The sequence below is a fragment of the Urocitellus parryii genome, chromosome 1 (genome assembly GCF_045843805.1).
Source record: "Urocitellus parryii isolate mUroPar1 chromosome 1, mUroPar1.hap1, whole genome shotgun sequence".
Taxonomy (NCBI): domain Eukaryota; kingdom Metazoa; phylum Chordata; class Mammalia; order Rodentia; family Sciuridae; genus Urocitellus; species Urocitellus parryii.
This window is the reverse complement of record NC_135531.1, coordinates 38825504-38844647: the sequence shown is the minus strand read 5'-3', so window position 1 is coordinate 38844647 and position 19144 is coordinate 38825504. Positions and strand designations below refer to the sequence as shown.

At 38.8% G+C, this 19144-nt stretch overlaps 1 pseudogene; it reads right to left on the bottom strand.

Annotated features, from left to right (window-relative positions):
• Positions 1 to 244: 244 nt before the first annotated feature.
• The window catches only part of LOC113180811 (serine/threonine-protein kinase LATS2 pseudogene), a 41031-nt pseudogene continuing 22131 nt past the window's right edge, over positions 245 to 19144 (bottom strand).

The following is a 19144-nucleotide window of genomic DNA, read 5'->3' as shown; positions in this document are numbered from 1 at the left end:
AAAATAAGTGCTCTTTCTAAACTGTACTAAACTGTTAAAAATCTTATTTTAATTCAGTGAAGGCCCTCAAAGCCAATCCCAAGACCTGTTGAACCTTCCTGACACCCATCAAACAGAATCTAGAAACGAAGATCTGCTAGACTTCAGTCTCTTTTTTTTTTTTCAGTTTCTTGTTGGTTTGAGGTTTTCTTGGTGAAGACCAGAATTTCAAGTGATGTAATCAACAGACTTATTGCAAACAAAGTCACCCTGCACTTCCCATCTGCCTGTTCAGGAACCTGCTGTGGCTCCCAGGCTCTGACGACAGGAGCTGTGGGCACCTGCAATTTGGGGTTCCAACCAGGGAGTGTGCCAGGCACCTCTGGTGCTGCTTCCGTGCTCTCTGCTCCAGGGTCTTCAGTCTGTCCCCACATCGACAGTTAGACACATCATCCCAGAGGTCACTGGGCTCCATGCTATCCTGTCTGATGTGGTTCCCTTTCTGGTAGTATTTGGAATTGTGAGTCCACCTGAATCCAGAGCAGAGGCCAAAATCTGTCAGTTTGATGTGACCATCCAGATTTATCAAAATGTTGTCAGGTTTAATGTCTCGGTGGATGAAGCCCATCTTGTGGACACTCTCGATGGCCAAAGTCAACTCTGCCATGTAGAACCGGGCCAGGTGCTCAGGGAAGACCTCCATACGGATCAGCAGGCTCATCATGTCCCCTCCAGGGATGTAGTCCATCACAAAGTACAGGCTTTGTCTTGGAAGGAGTAGTAGAGTTTGACCACCCACTCATTGTCTGCCTCAGCCAGGATGTCCCTCTCGGCCTTGACATGGGCCACCTGATTCTGGTTCAGGATGTCTTTCTTCCTCAGGGTCTTCATGGCATACAGGGCATGAGTGTCCACCTTACAAGCAAGGCATACTTCTCCAAAGGCACCGATCCCCAGGGTTTTGATTTTCACAAACATGGATTTGTTCATCTTGGCCCTCTTTAGTCTGTTATAATTTGACTCCTTCTGGTAAAGGATCTTCCTCATCTGCTCCTGCTCAGCCTCACAGAGTCCAGCTTTGGCCATTTCTTGTTCAAGCTGCAATCTCCAGTTGACCTTCTGCTGGTAGGTTTTTATGACATTTTCCACGTGTTGTTCCATGAAGAACTTAAAGGCATAGGGGGAGTAGCTCTCGATGCGGGATTCCCTCTTCTCTTCACCTCTGCTATTTTTGTGGACTGGCACTGGAGAAGTCTGGATCTGCTTTTTATCCTTGCCACCTTTGTCCCCCTTGGCACTTTTGTGGCTCTTGTTGCTCCTCTCGGTAGGCTCTGCAGTTGGGCCCCCACGGAGGCTCTGCTCCACACAGGCACATAGGCTGTCCAAGTCGTACTGCTCGGACTTGCTGTGCAGCAGCAGGTGTTTGGGGTAGGGTGGAGGTGGGCATCTGCGGTCTGGGCCACTGTACTCCACATCCAGTGGGTAGACAGCAGTGGCTCCCAGGCCCAAGGCGTGCTCATCCTTCGAGTCCAGGCCTTCAGCGGCTGGGGCAGGTGCGGGCACCCAGGCAGGGTGGCAGGGCCCCACGGCTGTCTGTGGTTCAGGTCTTAGTACCCGCACGCTCTTCACTGGGTGCAAGATGTGTGCGGCCATCACGGCTGTGACAGTATTTGGGGCAGGCAGGGAAGGCTTGGCCTGGCCTGGTGCACCAGCCCGCGGCTGCTGACTGTTGAAGGAGTTGGTCCTGCTGGGTCCTGGGCCATCAGACCGGAAGGCCAAGTGCTGGCGTGGAGCCTCCAGGCCTGGCTTCTGTAACCAGTCGAGTCGCGGCGGGCCAGTGTGGCTGCTGGCCACTGTTGCACAGGGGGGCTGCCCAGCTCATTCTGTATGATTTTTTTTTTTTTTAAGAATCTCTCTTTATTGAAGTGATCTTACACTTCCTATATTTTTTCTCAGATATCACTCCTTACATAGTTCTTCACCTCACAGATTAGTTTAAATGTGTACATTCTAAACTCCTTCTCTGACATTTCTTGCACTGTGGTGGTGATGGATTCTGTTGTTGAAGTATCTTGATTTGTTTTGGAGTGATTTGTTCCCTTGTTTTTTTCATGTTGTTTGTGTGCCTACCCATCTAACAGTATGGATGTGAGGCAGTAGAATGCCTACCCTGTAGACTTATAGTGTCTCTGAAGGTTTCTAGTACCTCACTTTCTGAGAAGCTACCTGTCTGCTTTCTCAGTTTCATGCCATGGAGCAGCTAGGAAAGTGACCTGCTCTGTTCCATCATCTTGAAACCTCTCACAGCAAACCTAGTTTACTGTTTTTGTTTTTTGGTATTGGAGATTGAACTTAGGGGCACTTGACCACTGAACCACATCTCCACCCATATTTTGTATTTTATGTAGAGACAGTGTCTCACTGAGTTGCTTAGCGCCTCACTTTTGCTGAGTCTGAACTCGCAATCTTCCTGTCTCAGCCTCTTGAGACATAGGGACGCTTGACTTAGTTTAGTACTTTGTTTGGGCTCTGTGATCAGGGGTGTTTGCTACAGTTTGAATGTCCTCCAAAGGCCCATGTGCTAAAGACTTGACCACTAGCCTGTGCCACTTTTGGGAGGTGGTGGAACCTTTGGGAGCTGGAGTGTAATGCAAAGTTTAGGTCAATATCTTCATGGGGGAATGGTATTTGTACCCTAGCCCCTCCTCTGTCTTTGATTCCTGGCTGCCAAGAGGTACACAGGCTCCCCTATCACCACTCCCTCTTATGACATGCTGTCCTGCCACACGTCTAAAACAACAAGGATGGATCGCAGACTGGAATCTCTAAAACTGTAAGCCAAAATAAACTTTTTAAGTTGATTATTTTATATAAAGTAATATGATAACAGAAAGCTGATTAATACAGGCTAGTGCTTATACTTTGTACCACATGCTACATATCATGCAGCTGTTCCTGCCCAGTTAACAGAAACACTGGAGAGGTTGTGATTGCTGTAGGGAGGTCAGTGACATTGTCTTCCAGGTGCTGCCATACATTTTTGTCTTTAACTATATAATTCCTGTTTCCTTCATGTGGTAAGTCTTCCAATTTCTCTCTGTTAGCTTGTTGAGGCCAAATCACTTAGTCTCACCCTATTGCCCTGGTCTGCACGAAGTCTGTTATGTTCACTTACTTCTCTAAAAACAGGAACAGCATTAAAAAAATTTTTTTTTTCAAAGCATCATCAGGACAATTGAGGTTTTTTTCCCTGGGCTAAGGAGGCCTGCTGTGCCATAAGAAAATGGAGAGTGTTATTCATTCCCTCAGAGGTCAGGAAGATACTGAGATTCTGCACCTTGCTCCTCTAAGACCCCATTATCTGAATGAACATGCCAATCACTTTTCAGGTTGTTTGTACAGTGACTCTGGTTGATGACTTTATCTGTTCTTTTTAATTCTGGTCTGTGCAAAAAGTCACGAAATGAGATTTGCTGTATTTAGAGCTCAGTGAAGAAATCTGAAGAACTATCATCAATAACTGCTCCAAATTTTTAGACTAAACTTAATTTATTTATATATTGCTCAAAATCTACTCCATACCAGTTTTTTTTCAAGTGGGTTCTTTATATTTCATGTGGATTTCTTGGTGTTCTTTCTGTAAATCCAAAAAGTACTACTTATATACACTGTCTTACAACTGGGCATTTTATTAAATTATTACATTAAGTCTAGTAGTTTTTTTTTACAGTAAAAATAGGAGTTTAAAATTCACAGTAATGTGTTTCTCCTTTTCAAATATTTATTTAATTTCTTGTTTGTTAGAAATTTTACTTAAAGATCATGGTGCTTAATTTCAAACAATAGAATAACCAGACTCAAAATTTCTTTTTCTTCTTCTTTTTTTGGTTGTACTAGAGATTTAACCTAGGGGCACTGCTACCACTGAACTCCAACCCCAGCACTTTTTAACTTTTAGAGATGGGGTCTTACTAAATTGCTGAAGCTGACCTTGAGCTTGAGAACCTTCTGCTTTAGCCTCCCAAGTAACTGGGATTTTAGCTACATACCACTGCACCAGGCAGTATGTTATATGTTTATTCTTACTTTAATTGGAATCCCTACACTATTATACTGTTAAGTACATTTTTTCTTGTTAATCAGTTCTCATATTTATATGAATGAAGGAAAGATCTTTTTTTTTAAATTCCTAGCTTACCAAGGATTTTTGGGTGGTGTTGCTTTGACAAAAAGAGGATGTTGAATTTTATCAAATGTATTTTAAACATATATAGTATAATTTTACGTTATATACTTAAATGAAATATTTATATTAAATATCAAATATATTAAGTATAACACATTTACATTAAATCTTTAATATATTATATTTGATACATTTAATACACATTAGCAAATTAAATGAATAGATTTCCTAATGTTAGATTATTTCCTTGGATTTCAAGATGAACTCAGATTGACCCTGTGGTTTTGTTGTTAAGTCACTATTCAGTGTTTACAGTACTAGGCCTATACAAATACTTTTCACATTGAATGATTTTGGCATGTTATGAGCACTTTAATTTTACTCCCTTCCTTTTGTTTTTCCCTTGTGTTTTTGTATCTGTTGCTCTTCTGCCCCTGCTGTGCCCACTCTCTTGAAATAGTTAATAAGTATAATTTTGAACAAGGTCAATGATGTCAGATAAACTCAGACATTTCAGTTATTTTCTTGGAAACAGTCTCCACAGCTGGTTGTACTTCAGGCCTGAAGTACAACGGTCATTCCAGGATGTCTCTTTTCTGTGGCACCGTGAATTCCCTGTCTTTCTTCTGGCTTACATTTATTGCTTTTGGTCCCTATCTTCCTCTTATTTGGTCGAATGTGTTATTTTGCCTTAATAAATCAGGTCAAGTTCAAGCAACAAGGAAAGAGGCATGGGTATGAGAGCACTCAGCAGTTACTCTAATCTTATCTGGATACGCCCTAGTTGGCCTTACTATCCTGGAATCGCCAGTTAATGTTGTCCTGATGATTCCTGTTACCATATCCTTTCCTTTAGTTGGATTTGCTCTTGATTTTGGTGAGAAAAAGTATGCATGGGAAATAGACCTTTGAAACAGTTCATAATTTAGCATGTTTTTATTCCATCCTCCTGTTTAATTAACATTTCAATAGGATCTAGGTTGGAAACACTTTCCTTCAGAATCTTGGAGACATTTCTCTTTTGCTAAGAAAGTTGAAATCATTTTAACTTCTGACTACTTGCAAACTCTTCCTTTTGTAGAACCTGTGCGATTTTTTTTCTTGTCCATGGTGTTCTGAAATTTCACAATATCCACCTTAGAGTGGGTGTATTTTTATCCATTGGACTGGAATTTGGAACACCTTTTCTTCTGTTTTAGTCAATTTTGAGTTATTTATCATTGTTGACTTCCTTCTTCCATCCTCCCCATTTATCTCCTGGACATCTGTTATTTGAGTGTTGGGCCTCTTGAATGAATCCTTTATTATGTTTGTTCCTATCCTGATAATCATCTCTTGGTCTTCCACTGTACTTCTTGTGAGAGTTCCTCAAATTTATTTTCTAAATTTTTTTAATTGATTTAAAAAAAATAAATGACAGCAGAATGCATTACAATTCTTATTACATGTATACAGCACAATATTTTCTGAAATTTTTATTAAGTTTTTCATTTCTTCTATCCTGTTTTTAAATCTACTCATTTCCCCCTGAATAGTCCCTTTCAAAATACTTTTTGTTCATAGTTGCAATATCATATTTAATCTGATGATTTGTATGATAATTATCTTTTGAAATTTCAACACTGTATATATATTTAATTTATGAATCATGTTTCCTTTGTTTTGCTTTCTTTTTTTATTTTAAATCCTTTCCTTGTGTGTTTGGCCATCTTTAGTTGTTTATTCTTATTTAAGATTATAGGGATTAAAAGTTTAATCACTGAGCTGGTAACTTTTTGGCTTAGAGTTTCAGTGAAGGCTATCTTGAGTAATGTTTTTGATGACACTTGCTTTAGTAGTATAAACCTGAAAATATTCTTTTAATCTCTTGTGTTAATAGCAAAGGCAAGGCCCTTTAGTGAGGGGTTCTTGGCATTCAGCATTCAGCATTTGGTGGGTGCAAAAGACAATACCCCTTTTATTTTCAGTAAAATACCCATGCATCCAGCTACAGAAGCACAGGACAAACCTGTGCAGTAACACTGGATCCTATGTTTAAAAGAACTTTATGCTTAATTTAATTCTGTTATTGTCATCTTGAAATTGCTAATGGTATTTGAACAAAGGGCTTGCATTTTGATTTTGCACTGGGTCCCACAAATTATGTATCAAGTCCTGGGCACCCACACCCTCAAGTCTGCAGATCTAAATAAAAGACTCTTGGTTTTATCCTCTCCTGCTTTCTCCAAGGGTGGAAGAGGAGTATTTGTTCAACAGCATCTCATTACTTGTTTCTAAATTATTTTAGCACTGCCTTTTATGCTTCCTCTTTCTTCTGCAAAAGCAGCTCTGCCTGAATCCAGCTTTCCATGAGCATCAAGGTCATAGCATTTTGGCCTTTAACATTTTTCTATCACTACAGTACATGGCTGACCACTCAAATCTTGAATGCCTGCTGCTTTCCATAAACAGTGGAGGAGTTTCCTTCCTAAATGGTAAAGCATCACTGTGGATGCAATAGAGCCTATGGGCTGAAGACATCTCTTAGTGTGGTAAGAAGAGATATTAAGGGACCCAGGCTGCTGCTTCTCCTCCTCCTCCACCTTCTCCTCCTCCTCTTCTCTTCCACCTCCTTCTCCTCCTCTTCCTCCTTCTGTTCCTTCTTCTTCCTCCTTCTCTTCTTCTCTTCCCCTTCTCCTCCTCCTCCTCCACCTCCTCCCCTCCCTACTCCTCCTTCTTCTCTTCATCTTCTGCTTTTCCTCCTCCTCTTCCTCCTCCTTCCTTTCCTTCTCCTTCTCTTCTTTCTTCCCCTTCAATGTATACCTTGTAAGTTTTTCTAGGAAAATCTGTTTCCTACCCCATTAGAGTGATTTGATAGCATTCTTTCTGAACTGCAGCGCCCAACAAGACAAAATTTCAAAAGGATGCATTTTGCCTTAAGGAAATTGTCTTAAGGAAAAAAATATTACTTTTGTCTAATCTGTAATAACAATGGTAACAACAACAATAATCATTACAACAAATACTCACTTATCTTATAATTTGAAGTACTGCCAAAATTTTATTTTGATTTGTACAACATTAGTAGACATGCATTATTTTTCTACTGAAGTGTGAAGGGGCCAAGTGACTATTTCCAATTTCACAAAAAGAGTAAATGGTAGCGCTGAGTCAAAATCACTGCCTCCAAATGTCCTTTTAACCAGTGTGAATATGTGAAGCTGTCTCATCTCCAGATAAAAGCTTATCGTTTTCATATGATATCTCCATTTTGGTTCTTTTTTTTTTTTTTTTTTGAGAGAAACTAATTCTTCTGCCTTTTCCTTTTGGTCAAGAGTTTTTTTTTTTTTTTTTTTTTTTTTTTTAACAAACAATGCTAAGTTTATTAACTAAACACTTTCTCTAGCAAATCATTAATCTCCCATAATGAAAGCAGAAGTGTTTTTTCCAGACCCTAGACAAGAATTACTATTTGTTTGTTTAGCCACACTTTCAAAAAGTCATTTGTAGAATGAAAATAAAACAGAGCACGTGTTCTCTGCCATAGATGGCCAGATACCTAGCTGAGATATGAATTGCCTTTCTTGTAACTTTAAATTTTATTTTTAAAAATTTTAACAAAGCAGTTAAAATACCACATGAAATACTATTTTGACTGTGTTTTGAGACAAAACTCTGCATAAACTAAAGCATTTTGGATAAAAACTGAGATTATTAAATCACTGATTGCCCCCTTTCTTCCCTCCCCCAACCCCTATTGTAAAGGCTGAGATAAAACTTCATGTGTAATGGCTTTGACATTTCTGATTTCATCTTCTATAAATTGCTTCATGTGTAAAATGTGATTACGAGTTACTTCTCTTGAAATTCAATGCAGCTAAGAAATGCTTATTTCCATTGGATTAAATAATATGGATGTTCAATTTTCCTTTCCCATTCATGTGTTTGATAGCCACCATTTCCCATAACTTTCATTAAAGCTAAGAATATTTTTAAAAATAATAAATGAATAATTCATTTAAATGACAGCATTATTTTGCTATCATTAATGCAGAAGCAACTTGAAATTCTAAATTAAAAGATGGTTGAATTTGAAAGGAAAATGAGTCTTAATTATTAGGTATAAGATGGCAAATGCAAATGTAAAAAAAAAAGAAAAAATACTAGAAGAAAATACAGTGTATTCTCATTTGTTTTTATTTATTTATTTATTTATTTATTTATTTATTTTTTATTGGTCGTTCATAACATTACATAGTTCTTAATACATCATATTACACGGTTTGATTCAAGTGGATTATGAACTCCCGCTTTTACCCCGTATACAAATTGCTGTATCACATCAGTTACCCTTCCATTGATTGACATATTGCCTTTCTAGTGTCTGATGTATTCTGCTGTCTGTCCTATTGTCTACTATCCCCCCTCCCCTCCCCTCCCCTCCCCTCCCCTTTTCTCTCTCTACCCCTTCTACTGTAAATCATGTCTTCCATTTGTATTCTCTTGACTTACCCCTCCTTACCTCTTATATGACATTTTGTATAACCCTGAGGATCGCCTTCCATTTCCATGCAATTTCCCTTCTCACTCCCTTTCCCTCCCACCTCTCATCCCTGTTTACTGTAAATATTCTTCTCAAGCTCTTCGTCCCTACCCTGTCCTTGTTTACATCCCTTATATCAAAGGAGTCATTTGGTATTTGTTTTTTAAAGATTGACTAGCTTCACTTAGCATAATCTGCTCTAATGCCATCCATTTCCCTCCAAATTCTATAATTTTGTCATTTTTTAATGCAGAGTAATACTCCATAGTGTATAAATGCCACATTTTTTTTATCCATTCATCTATTGAAGGGCATCTAGGCTGGTTCCACAGTCTTGCTATCGTGAATTGAGCTGCTATGAACATGGATGTAGCAGTGTCCCTGTAGCATGCTCTTGTTAGGGCTTTAGGGAATAGACCGAGAAGGGGAATAGCTGGGTCAAATGGTGGTTCCATTCCCAGCTTTCCGAGAAATCTCCATACTGCTTTCCAAATTGGCTGCACCAATTTGCAGTCCCACCAGCAATGAACAAGAGTGCCCTTTTCCCCGCATCCTCTCCAGCACTTATTGTTGTTTGACTTCCTAATGGCTGCCAGTCTTACTGGAGTGAGATGGTATCTTAGGGTAGTTTTGATTTGCATTTCTCTGACTGCTAGTGATGGTGAGCATTTTTTCATGTACTTGTTGATTGATTGTATGTCCTCCTCTGAGAAGTGTCTGTTCAGGTCCTTGGCCCATTTATTGATTGGGTTATTTGTTATCTTATTGTCTAATTTTTTGAGTTCTTTGTATATTCTGGTTATTAGGGCTCTATCTGAAGTGTGTGGAGTAAAGATTTGTTCCCAGGATGTAGGCTCCCTATTTATCTCTCTTATTGTTTCTTTTGCTGAGAAAAAACTTTTTAGTTTGAGTAAGTCCCATTTGTTGATTCTATTTGTTAACTCTAGCGCTATGGGTGTCCTATTGAGGAATTTGGAGCCCGATCCCACAGCGTGTAGATCATAACCAACTTTTTCTTCTATCAGATGCCGTGTCTCTGATTTAATATCAAGCTCCTTGATCCATTTTGAGTTAACTTTTGTGCACGGCGAGAGATAGGGATTCAGATTCATTTTGGTGCAAATGGATTTCCAGTTTTCCCAGCACCATTTGTTGAAGATGCTATCCTTCCTCCATTGCATGCTTTTAGCCCCTTTATCAAAAATAAGATAGTTGTAGTTTTGTGGATTGGTTACTGTGTCCTCTATTCTGTACCATTGGTCCACCCGCCTGTTTTGGTACCAGTACCATGCTGTTTTTGTTACTATTGCTCTGTAGTATAGCTTGAAGTCTGGTATCGCTATACTGCCTGATTCACACTTCCTGCTTAGTATTGTTTTTGCTATTCTGGGTCTTTTATTATTCCATATGAATTTCATGATTCTTTTATCTATTTCTACAAGATATGCTGTTGGGATTTTGATTGGCATTGCATTGAACTTATAGAGAACTTTTGGTAATATCGCCATTTTGATGATGTTAGTTCTGCCTATCCATGAGCAGGGTATGTTTTTCCATCTTCTAAGGTCTTCTTCTATGTCTTTCTTTAGGGTTCTGTAATTTTCATTGTATAAATCTTTCACCTCTTTTGTTAGGTTGATTCCCAAGTATTTTATTTTTTGGGGGGATATTGTGAATGGAGTAGTTGTCCTCATTTCCGTTTCAGAGGATTTGTCGCTCATATACAGGAACGCCTTTGATTTATGCGTGTTGATCTTATATCCTGCCACTTTGCTGAATTCATTTATTAGCTCTAATAGCTTCTTTGTAGACCCTTTTGGGTCTGCTAGGTATAGAATCATATCATCTGCAAATAGTGATAATTTAAGTTCTTCTTTTCCTATTTTTATGCCTTTAATTTCTTTTGACTGTCTAATTGCTCTGGCCAGTGTTTCGAGGACTATGTTGAACAGAAGTGGTGAGAGAGGGCATCCCTGTCTTGTACCAGATCTTAGAGGGAATGCCTTCAATTTTTCTCCATTCAGAATGATGCTGGCCTGTGGCTTATCATAGATTGCTTTTACAATGTTGAGGTATGATCCTGTTATCCCTAATTTTTCTAGCGTTTTGAACATAAAGGGATGCTGTACTTTGTCGAATGCTTTTTCTGCATCTATTGAGATGATCATATGGTTCTTATTTTTAAGTCTATTGATGTGGTGAATAACATTTATTGATTTCTGTATATTAAACCAGCCTTGCATCCCAGGGATGAATCCTACTTGATCATGATGTATAATTTTTTTGATATGTATTTGAATCCGATTCGCCAGAATTTTATTGAGGATTTTTGCGTCAAGGTTCATTAGAGATATTGGTCTGTAGTTTTCCTTCTTTGATGTGTCTTTGTCTGGTTTCGGAATCAGGGTTATGTTGGCCTCGTAGAATGAATTTGGAAGTTCTCCCTCTTTTTCTATTTCCTGAAATAGCTTGAAAAGTATTGGTGTTAGTTCCATTTTAAAGGTTTTGTAAAACTCTGCTGTATACCCATCCGGTCCTGGGCTTTTCTTAGTTGGTAGTCTTTTGATGGTTTCTTCTATTTCCTCTATTGTTATTGGTCTGTTTAGGTTGTCTATATCCTCCTGGCTCAATCTGGGCAGATCATAGGACTCAAGGAATTTATCTATGCCTTCACTATCTTCTATTTTATTGGAGTATAAGGATTCAAAGTAATTTCTGATTATCTTCTGTATTTCTGAAGTGTCTGTTGTGATATTGCCTTTTTCATCCCGTATGCTAGTAATTTGGGTTCTCTCTCTTCTTCTCTTCGTTAGCATGGCTAAGGGTCTGTCAATTTTATTTATTTTTTCAAAGAACCAGCTTTTAGTTTTGTCAATTTTTTCAATTGTTTCTTTTGTTTCAATTTCATTAATTTCAGCTCTGATTTTAATTATTTCTTGCCTTCTACTTCTTTTGCTGTTGTTTTGCTCTTCTTTTTCTAGGATTTTGAGATGAAGTATGAGATCATTTATTTGTTGTTTTTTTCTTTTTTTGAGGAATGAACTCCAAGCAATGAATTTTCCTCTTAGAACTGCTTTCAATGTGTCCCATAGATTCCGATATGTTGTGTCTGTGTTTTCATTTAACTCTAGGAATTTTTTAATTTCCTCCTTGATGTCTTCTAAAACCCATTGATCACTCAGCAACCTATTGTTCATTCTCCAGGTGATGCTTGCTTTTTCCTTTCTTCTTTTATCATTGATTTTCAGTTTCATTCCATTATGATCAGATAAGATGCATGGTATTATCTCTACCCCTTTGTATTGTCTAAGAGTTGCCCTGTGACATAGTATATGGTCTATTTTTGAGAAGGTTCCATGTGCTGCTGAGAAAAAAGTGTAGCTACTTGATGTTGGGTGGTATAGTCTATATATGTCAATTAAGTCTAGGTTGTTAATTGTGTTATTGAGTTCTATAGTTTCCTTATTTAACTTTTGTTTGGAAGATCTGTCCAGTGGTGAGAGAGGTGTGTTGAAGTCTCCCATGATTATTGTATGTTGGTCTATTAGACTCTTGAACTTGAGAAGAGTTTGCTTGATGAATACAGCTGCACCATTATTTGGGGCATATATATTTATGGTTGTTATGTCTTGTTGGTGTATGGTTCCCTTGAGCAGTATGAAGTGTCCTTCTATATCCCTTTTGATTAGCTTTGGCTTGAAATCTATTTTATTAGATATGAGTATGGACACTCCTGCTTGTTTCCGCGGTCCATATGTGTGATATGATTTTTCCCAACCTTTCACCTTCAGTCTATGTATATCTTTTCCTATCAAATGCGTCTCCTGTAGACAGCATATTGTTGGGTCTTGTTTTTTGATCCATTCTACTAGCCTGTGTCTCTTAATTGGTGAGTTTAAGCCATTAACATTTAGGGTTATTATTGAGATATGGTTTGTTCTTCTATCCATATTTGTTTATTGATGTTACTAAACCTGATTTGTTATCCTCTATGACTACTTTCCCCCCTTTACTGTCCTACCTCCCATTGTTGGTTTTCAATGTTGTTTTCCATTTCCTCTTCCTGTAATGTTTTGCCAAGGATTTTTTGAAGAGATGGTTTTCTAGCTGCGAATTCTTTTAACTTTTGTTTATTGTGGAAGGTTTTAATTTCATCTTCTAACCTGAAGCTTAATTTCGCCAGATACACGATTCTTGGTTGGAGCCCATTGTCTTTCAGTGTTTGAAATATGTTATTCCAGGATCTTCTAGCTTTCAGAGTCTGTGTTGAGAGATCAGCTGTTATCCTGATTGGTTTACCCCTAAATGTAATCTGCTTTCTTTCTCTTGCAGCTTTTAAAATTCTCTCCTTATTCTGTATGTTGGACATCTTCATTATAATGTGTCTAGGTGTGGATCTCTTATGATTTTGCACATTCGGCGTCCTGTAGGCTTCTAGGATTTGGGATTCTGTCTCAATCTTCAATTCTGGGAAGTTTTCTCGTATTATTTCACTGAATAGACTGTTTATTCCTTTGGAATGGAGCTCTGTGCCTTCCTGTATCCCAATGACTCTTAAATTTGGTCTTTTGATATTGTCCCATAATTCTTGGATGTTCTGCTCATGGTTTCTTAGCAGACTTGCTGAGCTGTCTATGTTCTTTTCCAGTTGAAATACTTTGTCTTCATTGTCTGATGTTCTCTCTTCTAAGTGATCTACTCTGCTGGTAGTATTCTCAATTGAGTTTTTAAGTTGGTTTATTGTTTCCTGCATTTCTAGAATTTCAATTTGTTTGTTTTTTATTACCTCTATCTCCCTGTGAAATTGATCTTTGACTTCCTGGATTTGTTTGTCAATGTGATCTTTCATTGTCTGATTTTGCTGTCTCATGTCTTCCTTGAGACTCCAGATCATCTGAAGCATATATATCCTGAACTCTTTATCTGATATTCCATCTGTTGCAGCTATTACCTCTTCTAAAGTTGAGTTGACCTGCATTGCTTGTGGTCCTTTCTTTCCTTGTCTTTTCATACTGCCCGAGTTTCTTTCTGCTTGGTGCAACTGTTGTGTTTTGAAATTTACCCCCTATTTATTTATGTTGCTCTTGTATACTTGAAAAGTCTCCCTTGCAGGTGCGGGCGGCGGCTGTGCCCCTACTCCAATTGGGGTGACGTACGCTGGCGGCTCTCTGGGCCTGTTCCGGGAGTGGAAGGCGGCTCTGCTCTGTCCCTATTCCAATTGGGGTGTAGTGACTACAATGCTGGCAGATCGCTGGGCCTCTTCCGGGCGTGGGCGGTGGGCTTGGCTGGCGGGATTCCACCTAATGGCAGTCCCTAACCTCCCTGCTTGCTAATTAATGGCTTCTCTGAGGCGCCACGCCTTCTGTAGCAGCAGGGCAGGCCGCGCGAATCAGTTGGCCTGGATCTCCGGGGTCCTGCTGCTGGCTGTTTTGATGTTACAAGCTGTTGGAGAGTGGTGGTGTATTCTTCAGCTTTCCCGGATGGTGGCCACTGACTGCCTGGATGGAGTGTCCGCTGTTTTGATGTTGCACTCTGAAGGAGAGTGGCGGTGTATCCTTCAGCTTTCCCGGATGGTGGCTGCTGACTGCCTCGGTGGAGTGTCCGCTGTGGGGGATGGGACTGTACCGCTTTCTTCCCCTTCTGAGAACCCGAGCTCGGCCCAAGGGTCCGTGTGGGCTTGGCTGGTGGGATTCCACCTAATGGCCTTCCCTAACCTCCCTGCTTGCCAATTAATGGCTTCACTGAGGCGCCACGCCTTCTGTAGCCGCAGGGCAGGCCACGCGAATCAGTTGGCCTGGCTCTCCGGGCCCTGTTGCAGGCTGCTGGGATCCCTGGCACTCTATCACTTTGATTTTTTCTGCTTGCCCCTCCCCCAGCGCTGGCTAGCCAGGTTTCCTTTTGGCTGCTACTGGGAGGAGGGGTTGGAGGTCAGGTGTCTCTGGTTTCCCCCTAGCCTGTATGGAGGCTCAGCTTGATACTCCCTCTCCCGGCAAGCCTAGGAGAGATTTTATGCGAATTCCCGCTGTCTGGGGGGTGAGCTGAATGACACCGACCTGTTTTGATGTCGCACTCTGAAGGAGAGTGGCGGTGTATCCTTCAGCTTTCCCGGATGGTGGCCGCTGACTGGCTCATTTGTTTTTTAATAATGAAAATTTTATTTTCTGTTTGACATAAACAGAACTCTTTTTTTACATAAAATTTTGGTTCATTTAAATATATAACAAATAATTCCTGGTGCAAAAAGAATTGCAAGAAAAGACAAACTGGGAAAAGTCAATATTAAAAACACCTAAATAAAGAATGGACAAATAACCTGAATACGTATTTCATCAAAATGAAAATGAATGTGCTACCATGTGCATGTGCATCTGTCCTATTCTGGCTTCCCATTTTCTTTTGAAAAACTTCTTTATATTTGGAGAATATAACAATTTGGAGAATATGTCATCAATTATGTCTTCCCAGCCAGTAAGAACACAAACATGTAACCTAGCCTCTGCCAGTCACACAACCAACCAATTGAAGTCTTGATTGATAAATTAGAGGAAAACAGGCTTTGTGAAGATCTTCTGTTTTTGCTACTGTAGATTGTAGTAGAAGTTCTGACTTTGTGTGAGTTTCAGTGATTTTAGGGTTCCGAGTGAAGGCAGTAGCTAGAGTGGTAGTTTCCTCTGTGAAGGTGTGTGATATAGTTAAACCACATTTTTCTTGGCTGCATAAGACTTGAGCCTTCTCTAGTTCTTATGTGATTTTGTCCTTTTCTGGAAAAACTAACCAGAATGGATTTGTATCTTTGCTGCTAAGATTTATAAATAATATAGCAATGTGTAAGTAGTAGAAAGAAAAGGATATAACAACAACAACAACAAAAAAAAAAAAACCAGAAAAAATAGGTTTATTCTGGGGGCATGATGAGATTTCTGCACTAAAAAGAAAGGCTGAGAGAATATATCTAATATTGAAAGAAAGGCTGTGGCCCTTAATAGTACATGGTAACAAAACAACTAATTCAGATATTATTTAGAATGAAGTATGATTGATGGGAAGGCCTTGCAAGTAAATTGCTAAAAATATGGAACAGTGTATTAACCTTGAACATTCAAGTACTATGGGATTGACTGCTTATGTCAAATGTGAATGATTATCTCAAAATCCTGAAGTCTTGGTTGAAATCACTGTTACAGAAACAAGACATTTCTATCAATTGTAAAATAATACTTTGTCATATGCAACTTCAAACATTAAGGAAACTAAAAAATCAAATAAAATTTTCATCCTTTGAGTTGCTGTATTTATAGTAAGTTGAATTCATACTCTATAGATCTCTTATATGAAAGGAAACATTTCCTGAAAGACAATGGAGCTCTGAGAATTAGAGTGAAGACATGTGGGAAGATTCAGATGGCTCAGAGTTTTTCTAAATGCCCAAACCCCATGGAATGATCCTAATAAAAGAAACAGGTCCTGTTTCTCCTCATGAAGAAACAGATTCCTGCTTGCAAAAAAGATTCAGTAATTTAGTCATTTGAGGCAATTATCTTACAAGAACTTAATCCTCCTCAGTTGTTTCTATAAGTATACCTGCATTGCACTTATAACCTCAGTGTAATCCCAGCATGTCCAAGGGGTCACATGCATGCCAAAAGTTTCAAGAAGGCAATGGATTATACAATAACTTTGGAATATTTGTGTTAATGTGTTCTGAAAATACAATAATTTGGATCACTGTAATAGAACATTAGATTAGTTTACTATCTTAATTATATTTTTTCTGACATTCAGAATCTGATAAGTGGAAAATATCAAGATCTAAATGCTGTGGTAAAGCATTTATACTAGAGGCTAAGACACCCCATTTCCCTAGTACAAATGTCTTCACCTCAGGCATATTTTGGGATTTCCATGCCAACCATGGTCTGGGGTATATTGGGAATTCTTTACCAGAATGAAAAAACAAAACACAAAACCAAACCAAACCAAACCAATAAAACATGGTATAAGTGCATTGTTTTGCACTAAAATAAAAATACAAAACTCAATGAGCTTTGCTTCCTTGAATGGCAGCATGTACATACATGGGCATTCACTATATATCATCTTTGAGTGAAGCTGCGCCCATCATGAACAGAATATCATCTGAACTACGAAGTCATAAGGCATAGTGTTCAGCAACATGATTTCATAAATGGGATACAAAATAGACAGGATTGAACCTGAGTCCAAAGATGCACTTACATTTCATGAATAGAATACTTACACTTCCAGCAAGTACCCACAAAATCACACATAAGGGTACCTTCTAGGAAACTGGACTGGGGATGTGAGTTAGGAGAACACAGAGTTAAATAAGGGAGAATTTTTTGGTTGTGGAGCACTGTCCTGGAACATGGGATTAACGTCATGTTAAGGACTTAAGAAGATGGTGCAAAGGCACTAATAGGGTAGTTTCTAGAAGTATGGAAAAAGCCATACCCCACAGCTAAATCACTATGTCTGATGGTGGAAGAAAAAAATGAATAGCTCAGAGATTTATTGGGTATGCTAGAGTCAAATAAGTAAAATTAGTAAACCTATGATTTGGCTATGTTACATGGGAGGGCACAAGGGATGCATCATTTCTGGAGGCAATAATAAAATGTACTGGTGATAAAAAAAAAAAAGAATCACTAAAATGTCCCTGGTTATTAAGGAAATAAGAAAGGTTACAGAAGTAGGCTCACTGATAAAAGCAATAGCGAATTGAAATAATAGAGGCTAGGTGATGGAGGCACTGAATCATCAGAAGCTAAGTGGACAAAATTACTGTGATAAATGGAAAGGTTAGAGAGGCAACCAAGGATCTTAACACATAGGGATCTGTGGAAATAAAATATGGCATCCTTAGGACAAAGTAGATAGTCATCAAGGGTATTCAGTTGTATAATCAAAAAACAAAAACAAAACAAAAAAAAAACAAACAAATCCAGGATGGATTGACCAGGAGGCCAATAAAAGTCAACTCCCTGGATTGGAAATTATTACTGGGAACCATATGATAAAAGAAATCCTGTTAAGGTCTGTAAACAAGTCAGGATGGCACCTGACATTTTGCCAGAGAAATGTTAGAGTTCGTAAACAAGTCTGGATGGTGCCTGGCAAAATGTCAGAGGGAGTGGTTTGAGAAGTAACAAAAGCGAGCCATTAAGTGTGGAGATTCCTTATTGGTTGACTGATGTATCTAGTTTATGCTAATTAAGATAAGCTGTGCAAAATGTATAAATACCTCTGTTGTCCTACAATAAACGGCTCCTACTCCTGCTGTATCAACGTACACAAGTTGCTCGTCACCCCCCGGTTATTTTGCTGCTGCAAAATCCCAGTCTAGGTTTGCTTCAGCATGAGTGATCTGGATCTGGAGACCTATGGGGCAATCGCTTTATCAGTTTTTGAATGCATAATTGGAAAAAACATTCTTGATTTTGGCTCAACACTTATGTTGTATTCTCAAGCTCTAGAATGAGTCATTATGATGTGGAAGGAAAAATGGAAGTCTCTGAAAATTCTCCTAACCTCAGCAAGATAGTAAATTAAAATTAATATCACATTCTAGGGTAAGGCAATAATTGTTACCACTCTAAAGGGCAAAAGCAAGCAGCAGTGACAGTCTTCAACTTATCCCACTTAGCTCCCACTACCTCCCCTGAAACAAAAATAAACATGGTTCCTATAGAATGATAGTACACTATTGCTAACCTAACTAAGTGGTAGTCCAGTTATAGCTACTGTGCTAAACGTGGTACCCTTACTAGAGTAAATTAACAAAGACTCAGCTACATGGTATGTAGCTGCTTGTGTTAGTTGGTTGGAGTCACCTTAACAAAACACCACAGACTGAGTCTCCTACACAACAGAAGTTTATATCTCACAGTTCTAGAGTATGGAAATCCAAAATCAATGTGTTTGATATTGACAGGTTTGGTTTCCTCTAGGTCTCTCTCTCCAGGGAAGTAGATGATTACCTTTTTCCCTCTGTCCTCACATGGTCTTTTCTCTGACTGCACATTCCTGGTGTCCCTCTCTTTTCTTGTAAGGACTCCAATCACATTGAATTAGGGCCCACCATAATGACCTAATTTAACCTTAATTACATTTTAAAAGGCCCTATATTGAAATATAGTCATATTCTAAGGAATTGGTGTAAAGCTTCCTCATACAAATTTTAGGGGAAGACAAGTCAGTCCATAACACTGGGATCTTGCAAATACATCCCTTCCCCTCCTTTCAAAAAAAAAAAGTCAGAAATAATTCACATTTATTTACAAATGCTTACAATATTATGCATTTCCCACCTTGCCTTGGGACTATATCAGTTTTCTTACTCTTCTGTCATGATAGAATTTGGAGATATATGACCTAGCTGGATATCTTGAAGAGTATCACACTGTTATACCATGTCAATGACATCATGCTAATCAGAC